General features: G+C 40.3%; 1 protein-coding gene across 7 annotated transcripts in view; it reads right to left on the bottom strand.

The window, feature by feature from the left end:
* Window positions 1–24,794, bottom strand: part of cacna1ia (calcium voltage-gated channel subunit alpha1 Ia) — a 157,160-nt gene extending 132,366 nt beyond the window's left edge. For 5 of the 7 annotated variants that reach the window (XM_039824434.1, XM_039824436.1, XM_039824435.1 and 2 more), the window contains exon 1: window positions 23,776–24,791. The gene's annotated coding sequence lies outside the window, so the exon portion shown is untranslated. Of the gene's footprint in view, window positions 1–23,775 lie in introns of all 7 variants that reach the window. The other 2 variants (XM_039824439.1, XM_039824433.1) reach the window with 2 other exon arrangements.
* Window positions 24,795–26,622: the final 1,828 nt, after the last annotated feature.

The following is a 26,622-nucleotide window of genomic DNA, read 5'->3' as shown; positions in this document are numbered from 1 at the left end:
ACATTTTCTCCCTCTCTCCTTTTTCGCTGCCAAATGTTGCTTTTCAATTGAGAATCTAGAGAACGGTAAGTTTCCTGGAATCAGCTCTCAGCAGGTGTTCACCTCAGCTCCTTTCTTTAGAAACGTACAGTCTCCATCATCAACTATTGTCCCATTAATCACGATTAATATCTTTAATAATCATTGATTTATAAAGTAATAATCCTTACACTGTCTCAGTGGTGTCTTGTTACAAATGATTTCTTCTATGACTCACAAACCAAAGCGCTCCTTTACGAGCGTCACTTAATATTTTATCCAGAACAGAAAGGTAATGAGGAAGTCAAAAGGCCAGAAACTCATTTCGCAGATCTCAATGATGATCTATTGCCTGGCTATCCATCTCTGCAAGACTGCTGAACAAGAATACATAACACTGACTAAATTAATTTCTAACCAGAATGTCCCACACTGTGTAGGAAGTTGTACGGATGTTAGCGTATTAGCTAACAATGAGACGTTTGATCATAGACTGAGTTAGCCCTTTCACTCATGTCAACTGTCAAAGAAATATACTCCATTAAGGAATAATTTTTAAACAGAGATTAGGTTTCATAAAACTTGAAGGAACAGACTGTGTGTTTTAGTTTGGTAAAGATATTGTGATCAATAATAATAAAATGCCAATGTTCCCATATATTGTGATGTGACTCCTGAGGAAAATGTTTCTTCACTCGCTACCATACATAGTGAAGTCAACATGAGGGCTAACCCTGCACCCTTAGACACTTCCGCCATTTAACTGCTCGAGTGCTTGAATAAGGGTCTTCTAGATAAAAGAATGGTGTCACTTATATGTAGTCCACCGGCCGGAGGCTTTTTTATCTATACCGGAATATATTAGCCTTCTGTTCGGGATTGCTCCATCCCGCCACACAGCTTTGATAATACAAAACAAAACATCTCCATCTTTACCCGCAGACAAACAAATGCATTACCTTGCTAATTAGCTAAAGATAAATCTGCTAGAAATGCTAATCCAAGAAAATCCACAGTGTTGTTTTCTCTTTCAGCTTCTTGCAGAGGGAGGGAGCAGGAAGCTGAGGCATTCCAGGAGAAGACTGAAGGTCAAACTGAGGTGGAGGAGAGAGAGAGAGATAGAGAGACAGAGAGAGAGAGAGAGAGAGAGAGAATGAAAGGAAAGCAAGAGAGAAGCTGAACAGAGACGGAGATGAGGGATCCCAAGGACTCACGAGAGAGGAAGATCAAAGGCAGTGTGCCAGATCATGGAGTGAAAGAATACTCTAGATATAAGAGACAGAAGGAGATTGGGAACGCTCCAAAAGAGGAAGGATGGTGCTCAGCTTGAAGGACTAGGAAGTGATGTATGAGGTCTCAAAAACACTTGTTGACGTAGGCCTCTTCAATAAGGTTTATGTCACTGACACTTGCACTGTCAACAGAGACTCTGTCGCGGTGCCGATTCTGAGCCCAGTTTTTATCTTCAGCTGCAGGCTGACAATTTAAACACATTTTATGTAGTCTCAGCTAATCAGCACATTATGAATCCTCCTGAGTTATTTTGGCTCTGATGGATTCCAATGAAAACAGACTTATCCATGAATTGAATTATCAAATAAAACTTTGAAAGGGGGGCTAGGTTATCCCTCCAGAAATATATGATTTAAATATGTACACTTGGATTTTTGCTCAAAGCAGCGAATCACATTTTCACAAACTGCAAAGGATGCAGTAGATGCAGAATGTGTGTGTGTTTAGCAATCTCCTAAGATGGAGCCATGAATAAATGACCATGGGGACAAAAATAATAGTTCAGTATGTTGCATTCCTTGGTTGTTAATCATTCAGTACCTCCATTGTTAATTTACAATGCATTGCCTTGCACACAAAACACCAGAGCAAAACTCCTTATTGCTTTTTTCTTTAAAGCAATTTACGCCATTATTATTATTATTATTATTATTATTATGTGTCATATGTGAATTTCCAACTAATTTTAATGCTTAACTTTTACTTAAGCCACAAGCCTTGATATAAGTGACGCGGTTTCATGCTCAGGTGCTCATTTAGATGAATCATCCGTGTCCCACTTGCTGTGTGTGTGTGTGTGTGTGTGTGTGTGTGTGTGTGTGTGTGTGTGTGTGTGTGTGTGTGTGTGCGTGCGTTACATAACTTCAGTATCAGAAAGGCTGCTGTAGATGTTCAAATACAAGGACTCAAAGTGAGATTCACCGAGTGTTTTTGCAGTGTCGATGAGCTGAACATTTTGGGCCCACGCAATTATTCCAGCTCATAGCGGTCCAATTGACCAAACAATAGCACTGTGCAGGACAAAGAGGAGCAAACCATCAGAAAACAGATAAGTCTAGTGGTAATGAACTATGTCTTCCTCCAGCAAACAAAGGGAGTAAAGGAAGAGTTGGGAAGAAAGCAATTAAAACTGTAGCTGTAGTATGATAAAAATGATGGTATTTGTTTCACTCAAAGCAGGATTTCTTGCTATATTTTAAAATAAAGCAAATAAGTTAAGGACAACAAATCAACAACAAAAATGAACATGCAAATTATAAGTAAATCATTTAGAAAATGTAAACATCAATTATTTCACTTTTCTGATCTAGACTTGTACATTCTTTACATATTTGATATGTTCAACCCTTGTTGATTTTACTTTAAAGTGCTCATATTATGCTAATTTTCAGGTTCATAAATTGTATTTAGAGGTTGTATCAGAATAGGTTTATGTGGTTTAATTTTCAGAAAACACCATATTTTTTGTTTTACTGCACATGGATGCAGCTCCTCCTTTTCACCCTGTGTGTTGAGCTCTCTGTTTTAGCTACAGAGTGAGGCATCACACTTCTGTAACATCTTTGTTGGGAGTCGCACATGCGCAGTAAGCACTGCTAGCTAGTCAGTTGCAGAGCATGAGGGAGTGCCATGCTAGCAACTAGGCGAACATTATAACGTGTGTTACAAAGTTACAAAGGGAATAAAGGAAGAGTTGGGAAAGTGACGAAGTTCGTCACGGAAGTAAAGGCTGGACTACAATAGGGCTGTTTGGAGCAGTTTGTGAACGGTGTTTTCTCTTGGAGATGGTAAGTCCCTTTGGGGTGGACTTTGGGCTTTTTCACTTCGTAAACCTATAACGTGCACAAAAAGATATATAACACAATAAAGGAAAGGGGAAAAGCCAAAAAGCCTAATATGAGCACTTTAATAAATCCTATTGTCTCCTGTTGCACATCCTCTAAATAGTATCACTTATATGGTCTATGTTGAATTTGCCAGTTTTAACCCAGTTGTTATATTGTTTCCTATTCCTATTTTTCCTCATATTTATTCCTGAAAGTGAAAGTTTCTTTTCTTTTTGCTAAAATGATCAGATTTTTCCACAGGGGTGATTTAGATTAAACCTTGACAGAGGAAGCAGAGAACCGAGAGAGGCAGACCGAATGACAGCAACAAAGAAAAGAAGACAGTCAACTAGAAAGTAGAGTTTATAGAAATCAAGAAACAGACAGAAGACCAGTTAGATTGACGGATAGGAGAATAATTGAAAGAAGGAAAAGGCAGAGAGAAAGGCAGAGATACTGTGACAGTGGGCAGATAGGCCGTTCTACTCTGTCAGGCCTCAGCTCTCTCAGGAGTGATTAAATGCATTGGGCCTGTCCACTGGGAAGTAGTGAAGTGATTAGCGGTAGCTTTAGGATGGAAACCAGTCAGAATTCAGCACACATCCTTCAGATACACACAAACACATTGTGGATGTGCTGATTAGATTAGTAAATAAACTGATAAGACAACACTTGGCATTCTTGACAATTGCGGATTTATGTACAAAAACACATACATGTTGAAGCTAGTCTTAAATAATGTAGTATATGAGATTGCATTATTCACTGGATAACTGCAACCTAGAATTAATAGTATGAACTACACATTTAGAGGCCCTAAAATGTGCAGTTAAGACTAGTAGTAAACATACATTTGCTTGCAAGGTATTCTACTGACCAGTGAGTTTTATTCATTACAGTCATCACATCAATGGGCCGAGGGTCAAACATGCTCTGTTCCCAAACCCTCCCAACTGTTCAACCCAATGCAAACTAGCTCCTTGATCCAGCCAAACAAGTCCGATAGGTATGCCAAAAGTGAAAACTATTGAAGACAGCTGAACCAGTATGCAGAAACGTGAGTCTGGCTAAAGATCAATACAAATAGCAGAGCTCTCAATGTTGAAAGTACACTATCATAAACATATATGTCATTTACTATTAATCATCTGCGTATTGTCCGGTAAAGCACTCAGCACCCATGGCAGTCTGGGGCACGTGGGCGTGTGCTCTGCATGCCCTATAAGTAATCCATGGATGGCTGTAGGCAAAGCAACAGCCAAAATTCAATTACCCCAGCTTTGGCAGAGAAAACTGTTGAGCAATGGCCTTACATAAATGTCAAAGTAAATGTATGCAGTTTCATTTTACATAATATTGAAATCTCTCAGAAGACCAGATTCATTATGGAGCATATTTGTCAAAGAGCTCATGATCATGAGTGCGGTAGTGGACTACATATGCACGCTTTACATGTGATGGGGTGAGATCTCACCTCCATCCTTTGACATACAGTATTGTATGTCCTCTGGCCTTTCATGTCAGTGACCACTACAGCATAGCACCCTGTTGCAGTTTTTCCATGAAGACACATTTAAAATATAGTTACTTAAATGTTGTTATTTAAATAAGAACAATAAAAACAAAAAAAATCCATATTTTAAAATTTCTTAATTCCCAATGCAGAAGTTTCTGCGTCGTTTTGATGTGGCGATACGTTGGAAGCAGCCTGCCTTTGTAAACCCAAGCTATCGACGCCTGTCAACAATTAGCTGACACATGCTGCCAGTGATGGGTGCATCATCTGCTCAGCTGATTGATTACTTTAGGTGTTAGTCCATTTAAAGAGATCCCACTTCGGAGTAGATTTGAATAAATAGTCACCCCTATATGAACACACAGGACAGGATTTATGTATATACTGTACGTGTCATAGGAATTTTCAAAATGCACACACTAATCCAATGTGTCCCAGATTGCAAAGAGTGAAGGAGACATGCACATCACACACACACACCATTACTGGGCACCGCAATGAAAAGCCAACGCAATTATCAAAGGAATGATTCACATGCTGATCTTTAAAAGTCTCCCCTCATTTCAATCAATCCATTTCTCTCTGCATCTCAACCTCTCAATCTGTCCATCATTTCTGATGTCTCTCTCTCTTTCTGTCTCACAATCTATCCCATCTTTTTCTCCCTCCTTTGTCTTTCGCGTGCCACTCTCAGTGTGAATTGCTTTTGCTTTTCAATAAGCAGCAGAGTGATGACATTAATAACGTTGCCAGCGATTGCTTATTCAGAAGAGACGTGGAGATAATGATTCAATTGAAATCACTTTTCTCTGTCTCTCTGTCCTTTTTTTCTCACTAGTGTTTAGTTAAAGTTGGAGCCTACTGCACCTTCCTGTTGCTATCAGACAGAGCGTGTTTGCAGGTTGCAAAACGCGAAGCTCGCTGCACTGCCTTTTAAGTTGAAGACCCGATCAGACCGGTTGCGTCTTTTTGTTATACTAGGCAACCATTGAATTACACGTCCTCAGCCAACTGTTATTTTGCTGTGAAGTTAAATGACATCAGGGATTTTTTTCTACTCTCAGTTTAAGTTTTTTCAACTCGAGGCATTCAGGGCTCTCCGGCAACGCAAAACGCTTTAGTCTCATCAAAAAAACATTACAAATGGCCACCCCAGGCTGCATAAACATGCTCTGTCTAAACGGGGCCTTAACTGTGTATTGATAAATCCATGGTGCTGTCCGTGGTGCTGAAGTAAGAGATGGATTAGTAATTGCAACCCTTCCGTCAGTTAAAAAAAATAAATAAAAAAAAAAGACTCATTCATTGGGCGGTTCGCCAATGAATGACTCTTCCTGTAAAAAAAAATAAATCTGCCTGTAAGCCTGATATTGATGCAGTTTCACATTTTCAAAAATAGAAACTTCCAAAATTTCTTCAAATTTTTCATGTGGACTTTTCTGAACAGTTTGAATATCAGACTTGCAGTTCAAAAGATTGATCGATTGTGCACGCATCACATTCATCTATTCGTTTTTTTTTTTTTTTTTACTAATCTATGATTTTTTCAAAATGGAAATAGGATTCAACTAGAAGAGCCACCGTTCAATGAGTTGCAAAATTGTTCTAAGGGCTCTTTAAAATTGATAGATATTTCCAAAAAAGAAAGCTGCTACAATGTATATATTTTTATAACGACAATGAATCAAATAACTGTGTAGTCAGAAAGTCACTTTGTTATGACATACCCTATAGTTTTATATTCTGAATCTGCAGTTCCATTCAACTCCACAGTGCTTTATAGCTTTTTCCAAGTGTTTGCTAACAAGTTCATCATATCAATTTAAAATGGGGCAATACGTCAGCGTTGAGTTTACAATTTTTTCCTGCTGCCAAAACATTTAAAAACATTGTTGCAAGTTTAAAGGGGTGATAGAATGGTTATATACGGTATTTCACGCTGTTCCTTAAGGTCTCCTAATAGGGTATGTAACATTGGTTGGGCTGAAAATGACTCTTTTGCTGTTTTTTTTGGCCCTAATACTACCCTGTTAAATGGGAGTGGACTGAAACGAGAGCTTTTCTGCCTTATATGGTCTGCTCATGAATATTTCGATGAGCTGCACGCTGATTGGTTGAGCTTAGCATGCACGCACACACACACAAACACACACACGTTCCCCTCTATGCCCCCACCACCACCACACACAACCAAACACACACACACACACACACACACACACACACACACACACACACAAACCCTTTTTTCCTCAGCGGCAGCTTGCCGCTATGCCGCTGGCTTCAAACTTGATTTCTGCCCCGACTCCCCGACACATAAACTCATCAACTAATCTTACTGTACAAAGCACCAGATACAGAGTTTTGTTACAGTCTATTCATCCTCCCGTGTGTCGCGCGCACACACACACACACACACACACACACACACCTATGCTTTCGGCACTGTTCGCTGAGGATCGATGTTGGAAAAAAAAGTTAACTACCATGAACTGCTGCCGGCAGGCAGCTCTTGCACACCGCCCATTGCGAGTCCACTGCGCCACTGATTTAAATCCACATGTCCCGCTCAATTGTCCGATATCTACTCCTTTTCTCTCGGCTGGTATTCCGTATCTCCTGAGAGAGCTCCAGCCAGCGTGGTCTGACAGTCCAGGCAGAAAGTCAGCGATCTGGGTAGGCACTGCGCTGCTGTCAAGGCAAACTGTGGAGCATCTGAACTCCGAAACAGTCGTACTAAATTTGCAATTAGCCATCAATTTTTGTAAAACGGCCCATATTTGAGCTTTATATAGTTGATTTCTCGCATAAAAAAGTCTCAGAAGTGAATTTAGTAATGCAACAGCAGATGAACAATGTATAAAATTTCTGAGATTTGCGCGAACGAGATTTAACAGACTAACTGACCTCAGATCAGCATTGGCCTATGTAAATTTTGGGGCGTTACAAAGCTAGAAGGTAGAGCCAAATGAGAAGGAGTTGAGAAGTTGACGTCAACTTTTAGCTTTGTTGAGATTTGCCCGTTTTCAGAGGCAGTTTCAAATTGGGAGATTTGCAGAGGAAAGAGGTGTCAATGGGATTTTGAGGTTCTATGTATGTCCGAGTTACCCTCCAAGCTGTCGTTTTTCAACTATGACAGGGTAAAATCGGTTTTGCATTCTATCACCCCTAACACCGACACGGACTTCTCAGTCCAAGGTTGGACCATATCTGGGTAGAGCACTCTGAAATGTACAGTATATGATTAGAATATTGCAGTAGTTGTGAGTGCCTGCTAGCTCAGCAAATTTCCTGATTGTCATTGGATGGGTGAGATGAAGTGAGAGGTGCTGAAATGATCAGAGCGAAGATGCAAATATGGCCTAGACACAGTTTCATCTTGCAGCAGTGCTACAATAAACAGGTGAGGCCTGCACAAAGCTATACATCACACCCTATAGCAACACTTCAGGTTGGACTCATTTTCACCTCTCCCTGATCCGGCTTTTCTCAACCTGTGTGTGTGTGTGTGTGTTGTGTTGTGTGTGTGTGTGTGTTTCAGGCTCTTCACTTCAGTTTTCCCCCTCTCTTCCCAGCATTCCTCCCCCCCCTCTTTACCTCCCTCTGCAGTTCTCCCTAACAAGCCATGCAGACTAAAAGGCAGAGCGGGAGAGAATTTACCATTCACAAAACACCCAGTTTTCTGTGAAGCTAACGGGGCTAAAAATACTAATGCTCCTCTGCTCTATCACATTATTCAGTAGGACTCCAGATGCGACCACACACACACACACATGCAGGTTAGGCATCAGGCTGAAGAGGATGTCGACAGTATCAGTAACAGGACTGTGTCTGATGGCATTCAGTTACATATCAGAGTTTTGTAGATTAAAGCAGAAGCTTGGTGTGACTACTACACTAGAGAATGACCTTTGTCTTTTTTTAAGAGTACAGTTTACAGCTTAAAGCATGTTGAAACACATTAAATCCTCTTCATCGCCATAGGCACCCACACACACGCGTATGCACACTTTCCTCTGTATGTCAAAGGCCACTGCAGTTGAGCTTCATTGTTGTGTGAGAGCCCCGAACGATTCAGCCTAACATGACATTACTTGTGTTTTCCTGACTTTGTAAATGAGTCACATCAGATTAGGAGGCCTGACTGGAAGACCACTTGTGTTTGTTTTTGTTTGTGCATTTGTGAAAGCAAATTCTCGTTTTACCCTGAAACCTTTAAAAGATCATGCCTGTAGGGGTATATGACTTATGCAAGTGTGTGTCTGTGTATATTGTATTTCCATGTGTGTCACGTTCCGCCTCTGTGTCAAGTTATTGTTTTGTTGTAGATTCTTATTGTTTCAGGTTATTTACACATTTCCTGTTTTATTGTGAAGGTTCCCTGTTTTCCTTTGTGTTGTCTGTTTACTTCCTGTTGTTTCCTTTCCCGCTGTTAGTGATTATCTATCCCCGCCCTAATGTTTTGCACCCGTGTCTCATTGTCTTTTTTGTTTAGTGTATTTAAGTTCAGTCTTCCCTTTAACCCAGTGCGAGATCGTCTGCTTCCCCTGTGTACAGCCTTCGAGCGTTATTCCTAGTGTCCTGAGTTCTCTACCTGATTGATTTTGACCACTGCCTGTATTTTGGATTTTCCCTTTGCCTGCCGTTTTTTGGGACACTTTTGCCTGTAAGCTTATTCTGATTTTTGTAATAAACTTTGGCATTTTACATACCTGAGTCGTGTATTGTGGGTCGATACATCTGTGAGCTTGATAATGTGAGCCAGGGCTTGCATGTGTATGTGTTTTAATTCCCATTCTGCACATATTGTACAAGTCCCCATTCTGTTTTAACTCAAGCAAAAGCTATCTTGTTTTGAAAACTCAACAAGTGTCTCGATTCCCTTAATCGGTTTTGCTGCTGCCTGTAATAGAGTCATTTTTGAAGAAACAAAATGGCTCTCATCAACAACAATACAAAACATTCAGGTGGCTCATTTCCGAACACCGAAACAGGTATCGGGTAAATAGTAGAATTTTGGCGGACTGTAGGAGGGAGAAGGGGACAAATGCGTTGTACTCACAATATCTGTACATGTTCCTAAAGCATATCGACATATAGACGCAGGTGTATTTGCACGTCCTCAAACAACCATGTATAGCCTTCCTTCCCTGGGTGCACTACGTGAGTGTGTGTGTGTGTGTGTAGGCAGCAGCGAGAGTGCCCCAGGATGCTAGCTGCCTCTCCAGGGATGTGAAGTGTCGTCAAAAATAGAGAGCTTTCATGGTCTAGTTCACTGCTTGTGTCTGTATCCACAACAGATTAAACTGCCTTCCTTAATTGCTTGCTCCAGTTCTCAATAATAAGAATAATAATGTATTACAGGACGCCTCTCCAATATTGGGGCACTGCATTGGAATCTGTTATGTGGCACTTAATGAGCACATTGCCTCTAATTATACTGTTTCAGTAGACCAGTTTGTGTATCTGTCGATCTATGTGTCTATCAATCTATCTATGCCCAAATGTTTTGTATTTTTCTAGGTATTGTAGTGTGTAGTGTGTTGTGTGTGTGTGTGTGTGTGTGTGTGTGTGTGTGTGTGTGTGTGTGTGTGTGTGTGTGTGTGTGTGTGTGTGTGTGTGTGTGTGTGTGTGTGTGTGCACATGTGTAAGTAAGTGACAGATGGTCTCTGGTCATTGTCCCAGTTGAGTATACACTCTACAGATGCTGCCGCCAAGCAAGGTGTCAGGAGTAGTTTGCTCTCTCTCTCTCTCTCTCTCTCTCTCTCTCTCTCTCTCTCTCTTTCTCTCTCTCTCTCTCTCTCCCTCTCTTGTTTCCTCAAGATATCACATATGTTATTTAATAATCAATGTCACCATCCTGCCAAGTTATAAAAAACATGTATATTCTCAATTACACTTAGTGGTATTTTTTGCCATGCAAATGACTTTTGTTTTATTTGGCCAGGTTTGGAGGTATCCAACTCGCTTTTCCAGAAATAACGTCACAGTTACTCGGGATGAACAGCTTTCCCTTGGACTATTTCTTCTGTAGAAAGTAGATCCAGAGCGACCCAACTCTTTAAATGTCTGTCTTCAGAAACCTATGGGTGACGTTACAGAGACCACATCCATATTTTATACAATCTATGTATTGAACACACGTAGATGATCAAATAATGTAATTTCACCAAAATGCCTCTCTGGATTCAGAGCTTTTAAACCTAAAGAAAGCCCAAGGCTGAGATGTCAGTGTCAATCAGGGGCATGCTTTTCAGAGAACAGCATGTGGATTTTGATGTGCACATCTTCCCTCCCCCCTATGTGTCTTCCCTCATACCTCAGGGTGTGCAGACGTTTTCGACATGCTCACTGCCATGCGGTCCATCTATCAATGAACACTTAACTCTGCCGTGCAACAAGAATGCATCCCTAGGACTCTCACCTTTCGTCTTTCCCTCCATCTCGTCCTAAGAGAACAGGGGCTGACTTAATAGAATTCATAAAACAAAGACGGGATTGATTGGTAAATGAGGCGCGTGAGGGGGGCCAGCGTAAAAATTAATTATTAGAGCGGCACAGTTCCGGCTTGTGATCAACAAGCATGGACCTGTGGAGCCTGTGTGTGTGTGTGTGTGTGTGTGTGTGTATGTGTGTGTATTTCCAATTAAATGCAGTGAAATTGAGAGACTTGGCCTGTAGGAATCTAATTACCAGAATCCTTGGGGGGAAAGAGGACAGAGTGTCTTCACTGTGTCAGCACATCTTGCACAGAGTGAGTGCAGTGTATTTATGCAGGTGTGAGTGTGTATGAATTCATTTCTAAATAATTCTGCATCAACGATTGTGCATGTCTTAGTGTTGCATTTAGCGTAGCTGTGTGTTTTAGTATGTGATGCACACAAATGTCTTCATGTGTCTATACGTGCATTTCCACCCATGTATGCCTGTATCTCTGCATATATTAGTTTATGCCTGTGTGTATGTTTGTGAATTCCCTATTTCTGCTTGTGTGTGTTCAATAGCTTTATGAGTGGCCAGGGATAATGAATCAGGATGACGGGGAGGTGCTCAAAGGAACCGCAGCATCATCATCATCAACAACCACAATAGCTCCATATGTCTATCAGCCCCCGCTCTGGTCCTTAGAATACACGGCTGGCATTAGAGAGAGAGAGATCAGACAGGTAGAGAGGGAGAAAGAGAGTGATAGATGGAGAGAGGAGACCCCAAAGAAAGCAGAAAGTCACACAGTTTAGCTGTGTGATGTCATATTATGCCTTTACCTGATACTGGAGAAAGACGAGCTATTCAATATGGAACAGATATAGACTCCTTCTCAACAAACTATTGACTATAGACTGTTCTAATTTAGAGTGTCCAAACATTTGATGAAAACTATGCACATATTTCCAGCAGAAACTGGCCCAGCACTTGGAGTGCTCTCAGACATTTAATGTATAATACTCTACTAAATAAAGACATACAGTACATTAATGCAATTGTAAACTGTGAGGTCAATTGGCTTTAACCTCAGAGGACTATGAATGCCTGAAACAAATTTAATGGCAGTCAATGCAAAAGTTGTTAAGATATTTCCATCTGGACCAAAGGGGCCTGCTAAGACTTTAAAATTAACTAAAGATACTGTGGGTAATTGCAGGCAAAAGGAGACAGATATCATCTCTTACTAGATGGGATAAATTAGATGGGATACATTCCTGTGGTCCTGAGCTAATTATTACCAATCACTAGACCAAATCAATAGCTACTTTCTCTCTCTCTCACACACATACTGTACATACATGAAAAGAAAATCTCTGTGGACATTTTATCACTTAACTTTATACAATGATTTAGCATGGCCTGAGTCTGTACTGTCACTTATCTAATGCAACATCACATCCTTTTTTCCATGGCCTCAAAATGTCAGTGCGTGTGCGCACACACACACACACACACACACACACATTTACTCAGGCTCCCAGGCTTCTCATTTCCAAACTCCATCATTGCCATCTCCAGCTCAAGTTATATGTCATGTAGTATGACCGCACCAATTACTCATATTGCATAACTCCTACCTCACAACATCATGATCCTCGACTAATGTATTTTAACACGTCAGTGACACTTAGGAAGAAGGAGCACGATTCAAATGTCATGACAGGGATGACGCCGTCTCCTGACAAACTGGCTGCGTGTGTAATTTGACAAGCTGTTAATCACCAAATACTTGCGCCGTGATCGGTGGGTGGGGGCATCCGTCTTGATACACACAGGAGAAGTGAAGGAATGGAAAGTACTAAAATACAGCCAATATACGTACAAAACAAGTACCTAGTAGACATTTCGATTGATAGATTGAAAGGCATGAACTCTAAAAAACTAACATCAGTCACTATTGAATGGTTGTGTGTCTGTGTTTCTTTGACAATTTGTGGTAGCTGTAATTCACACACACAGACACGCACTCATAAACACACACACGCGTCCACGATCAATCAATTTATCAACAAATAGACAGAGTAAGGGCTGAGAATTTAAAGCCTTGCGGCTCTCAGTTGTGCGTGCGTGTCCTCTGCCCTATTATGCAGAAAGGGGCCACAATGTTCAGGTTTTCATAGGACAGAGAGAAAAAATGTCCACACGATGCATAAAACACAATCTTGTCTCAGTCTGATGACAAGTTAGCCTCTGGGGACAACTGCCATTACTTCAGGTGTTCCGGTGTAGCCAGAGGATATCCGGGCCAAGACATCCTCTTCTTTGTGTCGTTCGACGACTTTACTACATGGACAACAAACGGAAACCAAAACGCTTTTGATACCAAAATCTCGTCCCGTTGCCTACAGAGTCTGCATTCATATGCAGATATCCGTTTATGGAGATTACATAAAACATGACGAATAGTTTATTATATGGTTTTCTGACAGGCCTCTCAAAAAAAAAAAAAAAAAAAAAAAAAGTTAAAAAAAAAAAAAAAAATTGATGAATGTGTGATCGATTAATGGTGATCAGTAATCATGTGATAATGTAAATGTTAATGTAAAAAAAGAAAAGATTAGGAGAGGTAGTTTTGTAGGTGAAAAAAAATAAAAAGGGTAATAACTGGCGCCAGCCAAAAGCAAGTTTGCTTTGCCTTTCTCATCTGCACAAACACACATACACCCTCTTGCAACAGTCAATGTTAATACCCTTAATTTACAAGCCACTGAAAGAGAATGCTAGGGAGATAGACAGAATGGAGGGTGTGTGTGTGTGTGTGTGTGTGTGTGTGTGTGTCTATATATATATATATATATTTATATATTCAGCATGACTGATCTTAAAGAATGATCAGATATGATTCTACTGCAGCCTCACTGCAAAATGTGGTGTTCACCAATTCAGTCACTGCTGTTGATACAAGATCAATCTCATGTCTGATCAGAAATCATGCATTTCAATAAAGTATGTCTGCTGTGAATGGGAGTGAATGGGAGAGAGCTGTTTTCCAGAGATAACTAGTATCATCCAGTCAAATGTCTCCCTGACTCCAGTCAAATGTGTCCCTGGGTCTCCAAACTGCTCAGTCAAAGCTGCTGCTGTTTTAACAGACTCTACAAAACAAGTTGGCGAGAGTCCTGAGGGCTATTTCACAAAACCAAGGTAAGGGATTAAGCCAAGATTTCCCAGTTATCCTGGCTCAATTTAGCCTTGACTCGGTTTCACAAAAGCAGAGGCACCTAAGTTACCATGGAGATGTATTCTGTGCAGCTAGCCTGCTCCTGACCAGGCTAACAGCCAGGATGTATTAATCCTGGAGCCTTTTCTGATCACCCACCAGTGGTTCTACTTTATTGTTATCAGTCTGAATTAAAATACAACAGGTGCATATAGCTGTTCATTTAAGTACTGTTATTATTTAAAGTTGTGACCATTATTTTTTTTTATAACTATTCATGTGACAGTCATTGTTACCGTTATATTGCTGTATGCAGACTGCTGTTCATATTGTTGTTAGAAGTTTGATGAATATATTATGGCAGTTGTTGAGATAACTAGAAAAGGCTATTACAATTTCAAATGTGTTTAAAATGAAGTCTGTTTCTAAGGGCAATACATACAATGATGTACATGTGTGTTTCTATAGTTGACCAATGCACCTTGAATTATTTTAGTTGATTCATTTTTTTTAATTCTTTAACAATAAAGGATCGTGTTTGTTCCTCTTCCATGTGCATTTTATTTGGCATTCTTAGCACACAATTTGTGTTGTCCAGTAAACTGGGACTATAATTTGGGAGGATTGTACAGTTTTAAGAACATATCCTAATTGTACAATCCTCCCAAATTATAGTCTTAGTTCACTGGACTAGTAACTATATAGTGATGTAGGCTACTGTACATTCATGTGACAACAGGGAGAGGACACCCCAATGGTTTTTGACATGGAAATAACAGATGCACTCTTATCTTATCTTTATAGTTTCTAGATTTTAGAGTCCAATTTATTCAGTGTATTTCTTTTCTATGTCGATATATATATATATCGACATAGAAAAGAAATACACTAACAGTTGTACACTTTGCATTAAAAGTGAGCAGTGGAAGTTAATAAGACTTAGGAAATTTATATTTTAGCCCATGAGAGAGAGGGAGGAACAGAGTGAAAGAGATATTTACGCATTATTTTCTAGCATTATAGAAAATTGATCTTCATGGTAAATTTCCTGAGTAACATTATCTTCTGCTTATTTTTAAGGCAAAGAGTACAACGGTTAATTTGTGCAAATGATTAGTAGCCTAATCCTTGAATGGTATGATTATGACAATTCAGAGCAGTGGTCAGTTAATGTATATATTTAGGCTACTTACACATTCAGTCAGTCGGTGATCGTCTGCCACGCTTTCTCTCGCTGTTTCATTACAGCGGCTGTGTTTCTTTTCTTTTTATACAAATTTCACATTATCATACTTTCACAAGAAGCTGCTGCTCACTCTGCATAAAGTATGTACAATGCGTATTCTCCATTTTAGCATCAGTAAATCTGTTATCGACCTCGCGGTCTGTTAAAAAAAGCCGTGAACGCGCATCTATCCAAATTACTTCAGCCTGGCTCGACTTAGTCGCTCCTCCTCAGCCTGGCTTGGCCCTTGTGAAACGCACCAAGCCAGGCTGCACAAATTAGACCTGGTCAAGCCTTGCTTTATCGGTTATCCTGGATTTATAAATTCTGCTTTTGTGAAACAGTCCCCTAGTGGCTGTTTTCTTTCTCTCTTAGGTAGGCAGTAAGCAAAAGTGTGTTTGTTTTTGTTAGATATACTATAATAGTTATAGTTATATATAAACAGTCCTAACCTGCAGCTTATCATTTGGCATCTCATGAATGATCGCTGGAGATGATCCAGGTTTGAAGTGTTACCGTCTTGTTGACCATGAACCTACAGTATTACCTACTGTCATTTACTGCCTTGTAAAAATTACCATCATTTGCTGTCAATCATTTTGCATAAATAATTTCAGATGAGTAAACGAGGAGTCATTTCAGAAGTTATGATTGATATTAACAATTTCCAAGCGAAATGATTCTACTACGTTACTCTACATATCTCTCACATGTGCTAAATGAGCCATTGATCATGCAATCAACCATGCAGAACATCATAAGACAATAACGCTAAGGAAATGCCACAAGGACTCCAAAAAGGTCACAAATCTAAATGGCGGTTGAGCCGTTTGTTCACATCACTGAGCAGTGAGCAGAGTGGAGCTGAACGACGGGATGTGGTGTCCGTCAAAATGGCTTAGTGACGGTAGAGCGGGCCTGAGATGGCCTTCCTTACTGGTGTCAGCCCTGACAGGTGACAAAACAGCTGCGGAAGAGGCACACCAAGGGACCATATGTGTGTCTGTGTGTGTCAGAGAGCAAGAAAGAATAGGTATGTGTGTGTGGGTGTGAGAGAGAGAGAGAGAGAGAGAGAGAGAGAGAGAGAGAGAGAGAGAGAGAAGGTTTATTGATAAAAGAGAAAGGCTTCAATGCAATGCAGAAATATCAGGTGATAAAGTGTTGCTGACAACAAGGGTGTGTTTTTTGGGTCGACACGCACACTTACAATACAACGATCTTACATTATCTGTATGTACTATGCCAGAGGAGTGACTAGTCATCTAGTCACTCCTACTACTAGTCATCATCCACTTTAGATATATATATATATATATATACATATAAAAGGTTTGGGGGAAACATCACATTAGTGAAATGCAAATGTCCTTTGTTCAGTTGTGTTAAATTGGAATACTTTACCTTAACTACCAGTAGAGTATAGAGTAGTATGTTATGATATGTTATTTATAGCTACAGGTGAAGTAGAAATTGTTTCAGGTATTATCTATAATTTGAGTCAATTATTTCTGCAGGTTTTACAAAGTCAAATTTAAGACTTTTTAAGACCTTTTTTAAGACCATTATAAATAAAATTCAACACCTTCATCACAACATCAACTAAGACATAAATTCATTTTTTTCAAGCATAGTATCGCTAAAGAATAAAATCCATTTTATGTCTGTGCTACAATCAGAAACACAAACGCTTTTGGCTGCAATATAAGTTGCATGTTGGTCTCATTTGTAGTCGTAATACAGCGAAATTATACTATACTAGTGAAAGAAAGAACTACAACACCACAGAATCATAAAAAAGAGCATTAGAGGTAGCGTTGCATGGTCGTAAGGAAAATTAAGACTTGTTTAAAATTATTCAAGACCTAGAACACAATACTTAAACGAATTTAAGACTTTTTAAGGCCTAAAATTTAGTTTTTTACGGAAATCCTGATTACATTAGTGAAATGACTAACCCAATGCAACTGGTGATATAAAGGTCAAACTCTTAAAATACAGTACTGAGTTTAAAAAATAAATCACTGGCAGGTGGTGAGTCAGTTAAGGGGAAGCAGGCATGCAATTTAAAGATTACTAATTCAAATTCATCTACCTTACATAAATAGATAAACAGGAAACCAATGCTTTACGTTTTTGGAAAAATAAATCAGGACAATGACATAATTATGGATATATTTCAAATATGCTGTTGTCTGCTTGCACAGTATTATAAGATGTCATGGTAAAATCTCAATTCTGAATTCGTCTGAACAACTTGAACCTTCATTTCCTAATCCAACAGCTCATTTTATTTACAGAGTGAACTGCAGCTTAACCAGCATCCATCACCTGTCATGAATTCAGAAGACTGCACAATAATCCCTGACATAACAAACACATCATTCTAAATACATACACACCTAGTTACCATAAATCCACACCCTCACATGCTGTGAAGCATACAATCATCTATAATTGGGGATGTTGTTGTGATGGGGCGACTGCTGCTTGTCAACAGAGATAAGCTGCAGACGTGTGCGTGTGTATGTGGATTTGTAACCATTGTTGCACCTGAGCACACTGAGTGAAAGCACCTAGATTAAATGTGATACTGTAAGGACACACCATGTGCATGTACTCACATGAATGGAAGACGTAAACAAGTGATACAAACTCTTCTCCCCTGAAAAACGGCCTCATATATGTTGAAGCTTTTAAAAAGCAGCTGAAGACGCACTTGTTTAAATTTGCTTTTGATTCCTGTATGTAAAATGTTGTCTTTTAATGACTGTTTTTAGTCTTTTTAGTTGTATAACTTACTATGTTTTGTACACATTTTTATCATGTGAAGCACTTTGTGACTCTGTCTGTGAAAGGTGCTATATCAAATAAAGTTCTTATTATTATAAGTCGTTCGTGTTTACGACTCATATTTACGTTTATAATAGTCTTGCTTTGCTAGACCTTCCCTCACCACACTGCGAAGGAGGATCTGGCTAGTCAACACAGCATTCCCGGATGGGAGAAAAACGTGCTCTGATTTATTACCATTTCTTTAAACCAATCACAATCATCATGGACGGCCCGAAGCACCGGGCAGAACCAAAATAGCCTCGGGAAGGAACTTGTTTTGGTGGAACGTGTGTACGTTCAAAAGTTGTTTTAGTCGTGCAACAGAAAACTCAGATTGGGCAGATAGTCTAGCTAGCTGTCTGGATTTACCCTGCAGAGATCTGAGGAGCAGTTAACCATAGTCCTCATAAATCGACCAGAGTTTAAAATTCCAACAGAAAAAAGCAGAAGGTACCGGACATCCCGGAAGTGGAACGTTGTGGATATAGACTAAGTTTATAATGATGTCGCCTCTCGGGGTTGTAGTAATTATGATGGGAGCAAAGCAGGAAGTAAGGTGACAAAGTATAATGGTACGTGTCCACTTGTCTATTTAAGCCGGGCAATGCATTCTGGTAGAGTTGCGGTGACTTTTCAGAAGTACGGCGTTGAGTTGATTGCTCCTCATTTGCATAAAGTTGAATCCAGGCTACTTTATGCAAATCAAGGGCATCCAGTTCGACTTGCCGCCTCTTGAGAACTCCAGAAAATCTTTTATACTGACCGTTGTCGATCTAAAATTAAGACAGATTTAGCAACTAACCCTAACCCAGAAACACATTTTTAGTGAACTATTTTCATAAAATAAGCAACGGTTTCCAAAACGAGCCGCCATGTTGGTCCAAATCCGGAAATCCGGGAGCAGACAGCCCACAGTGAAACATTTGTCCAATCAGGTGCAGCCATCGCAGTTGTAGGAGGGCCTAACCTGTTTTCTTTGCCTGTCAGTGGTCATCGAAGATACATTGATAACTGTTAGCGGTGAGCCCATAAAGCATCCAATGCTGGGAAGCGGTGCGAGCCCTGCTGCCAAAAAACACCTATGGGGGCACATCCCATAAGAGCGCTACTTTCCGCGTGACAAGGTTGGTTGGGGTGGTGTTTGGGTGCATTTAGATATTTCCAGTAAAACGGCAATCAGGTTAAGAGGAAACTGCCCTTCAGATTCTAAGAGCGAGGGGTTATTTCTGTCACAAAACAGCAACTTTGACTTTTTCTTCACCAGGTATGACAGCAACCACTATCAGTCATGCCTTCTAAATGAGGCAATACATCATATAGAGTATATGGTAAATATGTATTGTTTTTTCCTACTAGAAAGCTGAAAATAAAACACTGTCAGTGCAGGTCCACCAAAGCAACCAAGCTGATCCAGATAAGAACCTAGAAGTCCCGATGAAGCCAACCGTGCCTCTTCTGCTGTTGTCAAAGTGGATAAGGAAAAGGGCAGCTGCTGCTTTTTTATAAGAGAAGGGCCATTAGGGTTGAGAGGAAGCATCCTGATAGGCTGAGCACACACGTGCAACTTTGCGATGGACAAATATGCAGTTTGCGTTCTATTATGATTTTTTGTACATTTCCAACAGGTCTTCTGAAATGCTACCTTTCTTAAGCTTACAATATCAAGGTTTTTTTTGTGATTTATTGTCAGTGAGGCATTGATTCAGATCTGTGTTAATATGTCTGTAATTTGTTTTATCTGTTGCCTTGTTAAGTGTTTGTCTATCCCTCTCGACGAGTGCCAACCTGCGACTGCTGTTCCTCTTTGCAAACATCTTTTGGCACCTGTTGTCATAATTGTCAAGACTGTGCCCCATGCCTCATTAAATTGTTTTCTAGTTGTCAATGGCTGAAGAGTTTATGTATTCTATTCATTTGGCCTTTGGACAGTCTGTTGAATCTCTAAGAGCGATAGTTTGACTCATTTTACAGCAGTAAAATTGCCATTCAACTTAATGTGACCCACCTGAGCAGCTGCATTTGTAATTGTAATTTAAGTAAATTCAGTTTTTTCTTTTGTCAACCCCCATATCTTTTCCATTGATCTGGTCACACACACACACACACACACACAAACACACACACTTGGTCGACACTGTCTGTTCTCTCCGTTACTTTCTCTGGTTTAGATGTGAGGAGGGAAAACGCTCCTGTGGGTCAGACTTCCTGCCACCATTAGGGGTGGAATAAACAACCTATATCGTCAAATGGACTCGTTTTGGTCACAATCTCGTTCAGTATGAAACAATAGCAGAGCCTGTGGGTGAGTATACATGAGTCAACAGCCTTGCCTGCCGGTGGCATTCACAGTGACTCACGTTTCCAGGAAGAGGGAGAGAGACACACAGAGAAAGGGTAGGTCTGAAGTCAAGACCACCTGATGTATGATAAGTACTTCAAGCAGGCCAATAAAAAAAGCCTCTTCTGAGTATTGTTTCAAACTATTACTTGTGCTTTATTTTTAAGATGCATTCCTATAATATCAATGAAGTAAAAGGCAAACTTAAAACTCTCAATAAACCTTATGTCAGACATCGAAGATGCAGATGGGTTATGTAATCCACTTTCTCTCTTTTGCTTCGCTCTCTTGCAGTGCATGCTTCTCATTTCGTGTCTTGTCTGTGTCATCCTCTCTCTGATGGTGTTTGTCCCTCCACCCATTGCATTTCCCCTTTCTTTATTCTCCATCATAGAATATCGACAGCCACAGGTACCGAACCTTGTCTCTACTCTCCCTCCCTCTCTCTGTCTCTCTTTTCCTCTGGGCTTCACAGGAGGCTCTCAAGGCACAGTATGTGGCTGCCCTCACCACACAGTTGTCAAACATAAACCGATCATTTCCCCTAACTGAATAATACCAGCCTTCTGCAGACCCACTCTCATCCCGCTCGCTGTCCCTCTCCCTTTTTCTGTGCTCCCTCCAGCCCTTTGTCATTTTCATACCTTCCATCTCTTTTTCCCCCTTTCTCTAAGTCTCCCCTATCTCCCCTTTTCTTCTCTTTACACCCCCTATACCTTCTCATCTTCATATTTTAACTTTTCTTTTGCCTTCTGCTTCGCTCCATGTTATCCTTTCTCTTTTTTAGCCTCTTTTTATCCCCTGGTCGTCTCCTTGTTTTCTCTATCTTTCTTTTTCTTTGCATCTCTCTGACTCTTTCTCTCTTCTGCTTTTTGTTCCTTCTCATTTTCTATACAGGCACCATTTCTCTCTATTTGTGCCACCCCCTGTTACTCTCAGGTCATTGTGAGCTGCTGCTACAAAAGAACTATAAATGCCCTCTCTCTGCCCCCTATCGAGAAGCACAATACTATACTCACACAGGCCAGGCTTGACGTCCGATTGTGTGTGTGTGTGTGTGTGTGTGTGTGTTCTTATGTGTGAATGTGTGTGTGTCTGGGCATTAACGCAAGAACTATCACAACACATACATGTATGTGAGTGGCTCATGAATAACTAAACTGCAAGTGCACTTCGACCCAGACATGTCACAATCATGCATTGCTTGATTGTCCTTATGTTCATTCTGAGGATTTTTGCATTGCTCCCTGCAGTGTTTACTCTTTTACCAGCAGCACATCATTTGTTAACTTCCCTTCTGCGGATGGCAAAGATCCTGACTCTACAAAAGCTGGAAAGAAAGACTCAAGGACACAAGGTACTGAACATCCTATCCTGTGTAACTCAGTATAGAGTGGCACTTGCATTTCCAGAATAGGACATTTGATCATCACTGGGGGTCACGGATACCAATAATGCTGCGTTATCACTAGTTTTGATCCAACATAGGAGATAAAACAATTTTTATATGCATATTAAAGTGAGTCATTTTCAGAGTTGATAGAAACCAATATGACTGGATCATTTTAGCAACTTCTGTCACTGGACAGAAATGTTCTATGTAACACTGAACAGTGCTTTTGATAATAGCATCAATCAACATGAGACGGGTTAGACACCACTGCCAAATGCTAACATCAATAGAAGGGAAGGGAGGGGGTCGGATATGAATGATCAGGCTTATTGATGTTTTGTTCGAAGGATCAGAGTTCATTTTAAAACAACAGCCAGCTGCCTCTCTCATTGTGCAGCTCCAGCGCATTTCAATGTTCTAAGGCCTTAAGATTAGATCAGCATAAGCAGAAATTCTGCCACTACCAGCATGGACAAAAGATCAATTTTGGGATGGCAGACTGGAGGTCTATTTCTATCAACTGGAAGTGATAGGGGCAATGTGTTTGTCTGTGAGTGCAATCCAATTATATTACGTTGTAGACATTAAGATGGCAGTGTTATGCAGAGTCACTTACAATGAATGGGAGAAGCAGGAGAGTGAGCTTAAATTTCTAGAAAAAATACAAGCGACCACTGGTAGAGAATCCAAGTCAGTCTGCCCAGACAATAAATATATGATAACGAATGTCCCTTTACTTTTAAATGACTGTAAAAGCATCATCTAGAACAAGAAGGAGAGAGGAGAGGAGAGGAGGAGGAGAGGAAGAGAGGAGAAGGAGAGGAGAGGAGAGGAGAGGAGAGGAGAGGAGAGGAGAGGAGGTAGTCACTAGTGAGATCATGGTCTGTTTGATCAGATGTTTGCACCACTGTCTTAACTGGACACATTTTCTTTAAAAGTATGAAAATGTAAAAAATAAAAATAAATAAAGGCAATTTTTTTTTTTAAATCTGCTGATTCTTGGCTGCATCAGATAGTTTAATTAATTAGTGTACAAGACACAATACAGGAGGCCCTCACCAACTTTGTGCACCTGCATGTGACAGAATATTGTTCAGCACCATGGACAGCGTCGAAGAGAGCGAGAGAGAGAGAGAGAGAGAGAGAGAGAGAGAGAGAGAGAGAGAGAGAGAGAGAGAGAGAGAGAGAGAGAGAGAGAGAGAGAGCAAAACATATTGTATTGTCATCTCTGATAGCTTGCAAACTAAAATGTGCTGTAATTTTGATTACATCGAGCCTGTGTAATGCTGAAACATAACATAAGGTATTGCAGACTGCCCCTGGAATACAGAAACACAGCAAAATCGACTGCAGTCACAGAGATTTTTTTTTGTTCTAATTACTTTTTTAGTTCTAAAAATATCCGTCTAAGCAGTAACCATTGCCAATTTAAATGTTTCCAATGCCAGTTTAATAAAAAGCTGCGGCGAGTTATTTTCATGGCAGTGCACGCTCTTCCCAAAAATGTTAAGGTAAAAACAACCCAAAAAAGAGATCACTTGCCGGATCAGTGAGGCTACAGGTCTGATAAACACGCAACACCTCTGCCTCATCTCTGCGCTTTCTGTCAGCTTTTCTTAAAGAAACATTAATACTACGACAATAAGATAATAAGACAAAGACCTGAGGTGAAAATAGGTCAAACTTACCTTGACTGACATTAAAAAAGGTGTGTCCAGGATTTACTGAACAAAACAGCCAAGGTTTCGCCTTATCCGAGACACCTGGCCGGTGAACACCATGGAGAATTACTATCCACTGGCCAGTTATGGAATCGGTGCACACGGAGGCATTTCGGCGAGAAAAGGCGAGGACGTCGTTACGATGCTGCGATGCATAAGCCCGGTTCCCCGATGGAAAATTGGGTTGTGCGTTGCAGCCTTGGCGACTGTGTGGTGCGCACTGGTCTCCACTGGACTCACATTTCCAGAAAGCAAAAAAAAAATTAATCAAACGGCAATTCTCAGTTGTTTTTTTTACCCGCCAAGTTTAATTTTGGGGCTCATAAACAACCATTTCGGGCCAGTAAATGTCAAAGAAAATGTATAATTTTGAGTTCTACTTTAAGCTGTATGCGCTAAAGAATTTGGAAACACTTTTGTTGACCATGGTCACGTTGACTGAGCACACTGCAAAAACAAAAATCCCACGAAGCAGGAGACAAATATTTGTCCAATCTAGCATGTTTTTACAACGCATCTTCTTTTTTCCATTTACAAATTGGCACAAGGAACACTTCACATCTTTTCAGACCATTCCGACACCAATTTCAGAGCTCATTAACTTGATATTCCCAGACGCTGTATCCAAAAGGCGTGCCTGTTTTCAAGCTCAATTGCAACAGTTAATCTCCTGCAGGCTAAAATACTAAAATGTATATGCTTCACTTTACCATGCGCCCAGTTCTCCTCCCGGTGGAATACGCGATGGAGGGGCGCCTCAACAAGCCAGCCTCTTCATGCAGCCAAAATATCCCACGAAGGTTTACCCACGGATCGCTTCTGACAAATCCATGGGTAAAGAATAACCACAAATGTCTACAAATGTCCTCCACTTAGAGCGATCAGATGCAGAAAAAAGTTGATATTTTCTATATTCCCACGCTCCATGGGCTTATTCATTTATCTCCGGTGCGTCAAAACCTCGTCTCGTTGAAGAATTCTCAGCGAAGAGTTCTGAGAAAGAGAGGGGGGGAGAGAGAGAGAGAGAGAGAGAGAGAGAGAGAGAGAGAGAGAGAGAAAGAGAGAGAGAGTCACAGTTAGGGAAATGGGCAACAATAACCACCTGAATGAAGATAACTACTGCTGATTGGGGGGCATGCTCCTCATTATATAGCGAACACTGATTTATTTAGTCCCATCTGGAAAGTGCTTATGTTACAGCAGCAGTAGCCTACTAAATCATTCCCTAAATTGAATTGAATTGAGTGCAACACCTATATAGACAGTGAGAGGGGGAGAGAGTTGCCTCAAGAGATGCCTAATGCAGATACAAAAATCTAAATCAAAATCAACTGCTAAGGAGGGCAATCTTAGTACATCTTAGTTATTCATGAGCCACTCACATGCATGTATGTGTTGTGTAATTTCTCGCGTTAATGCCCAGACACACACGCATGCACGTACACACACACACACACACACACACGCGTGTGATTTCAGCAGAGAGCCGGCACTTCCTGCCTTTATTGCAGTTTTACCATCTTTAACAACTAAGCCTATTAAAATTTGAAATGACAAGTGTCAATCTTGAACTTTTTTCAAAATAGTCTGAGTGAGTGAGCCTCGTTAGCGGGCATTAGAAGGTCATGTCTTCCTCCTCATGACTTCATTGGAGGGACAAATCTCCCTTCTATTTTATGTCACATCCAATAATTAAAAGGAAAAAAAGGCTGCAGGAGGTAATTTGATGGTTATTCATTGTTTCTAGTTCGTAGCAACAGATTGATGATGGAGGTCCAATGCCTTGTCACAGTGTTGTATCTGGAATAACAACTTAAGTGCACTACAAGCTTAAAATGTCTTTTATTGTTTGCCGGTCATTAGAAATAACGCTGATCCACACAATATAAAGAGTGAGGCTGCAGAGATTTCAGATCCATTAAACATGACTACATTCCTTCACATGCCGTCAGTCGCACGGAAAGCATCGTGAGCTGGTCGCTTTGAAGCTTAAGCATACGGGTTAGTTTTAGACACTCTCTACATGTATTGACGGCAAAATACTTATTATGGCACTTTTATAACCCGGACAAGAAAAAGGCTAGAGGCATGAAAATTGTATGTTTTTCCATTGTGAGGTCATGACTAATTCAAGGCGCCATGTGCAAAAATACCCCTGTATGCCAGCTTGAGGTAAAGTGCGTTATTCATAAGTTGTGAATAATTGAGGTATAGGGAACACAGTTGGTACTGAGGGGGGATATTTGGATATTTGCTGACTGTTTGCTTTGTCTGGGTTGGCACTTATGAGGAAATACAATGCTTGGGTCAGGCAATTAGCAGGCAAAACAAAGAAACAAAGCTAGGTACCTTGTGTGTTTTAATGATCAAGAAACTTGCCAACTAGTCTTTTTATATCTAGTTTGAATGTTATTAACAACAGATATGTCACAGACTTAGTGTTACAGCTGATAAAAGTTCTTGTTAAGAGACAGTTGGGCATCACAGAACTTATTAGGTTGCATTAGTTGCCATACAGTGTGGGAATGTGTGGAAACAATGTGCAAATGAGATTTTTAGCATCATGTTGTACTGTACCATCATGGCACAAAATGTCATAGAGTGTCGCGTCGTATCTCGTCACCCCAAGTCATTTGCATCATAACAAAAAACAGCAATACGACAGCAACAAGAAACAGGGAAGTACCACAACATATGGTGGTCTTTTAAGTAAAAAAAAAAGAATTGATTTTTAATACAACCTGCCAATGTGAACTGCCAACAGTATTGAGGATCATAATTTGTCCACAGTCTGCATGTGTATACCACAAATAT

This window comes from Perca fluviatilis, chromosome 15, assembly GCF_010015445.1.
Source record: "Perca fluviatilis chromosome 15, GENO_Pfluv_1.0, whole genome shotgun sequence".
NCBI classification, from domain to species: Eukaryota; Metazoa; Chordata; class Actinopteri; order Perciformes; family Percidae; genus Perca; species Perca fluviatilis.
Note: the sequence above shows the minus strand (reverse complement) of the source record. Positions and strands in the feature narration are given on the sequence as shown.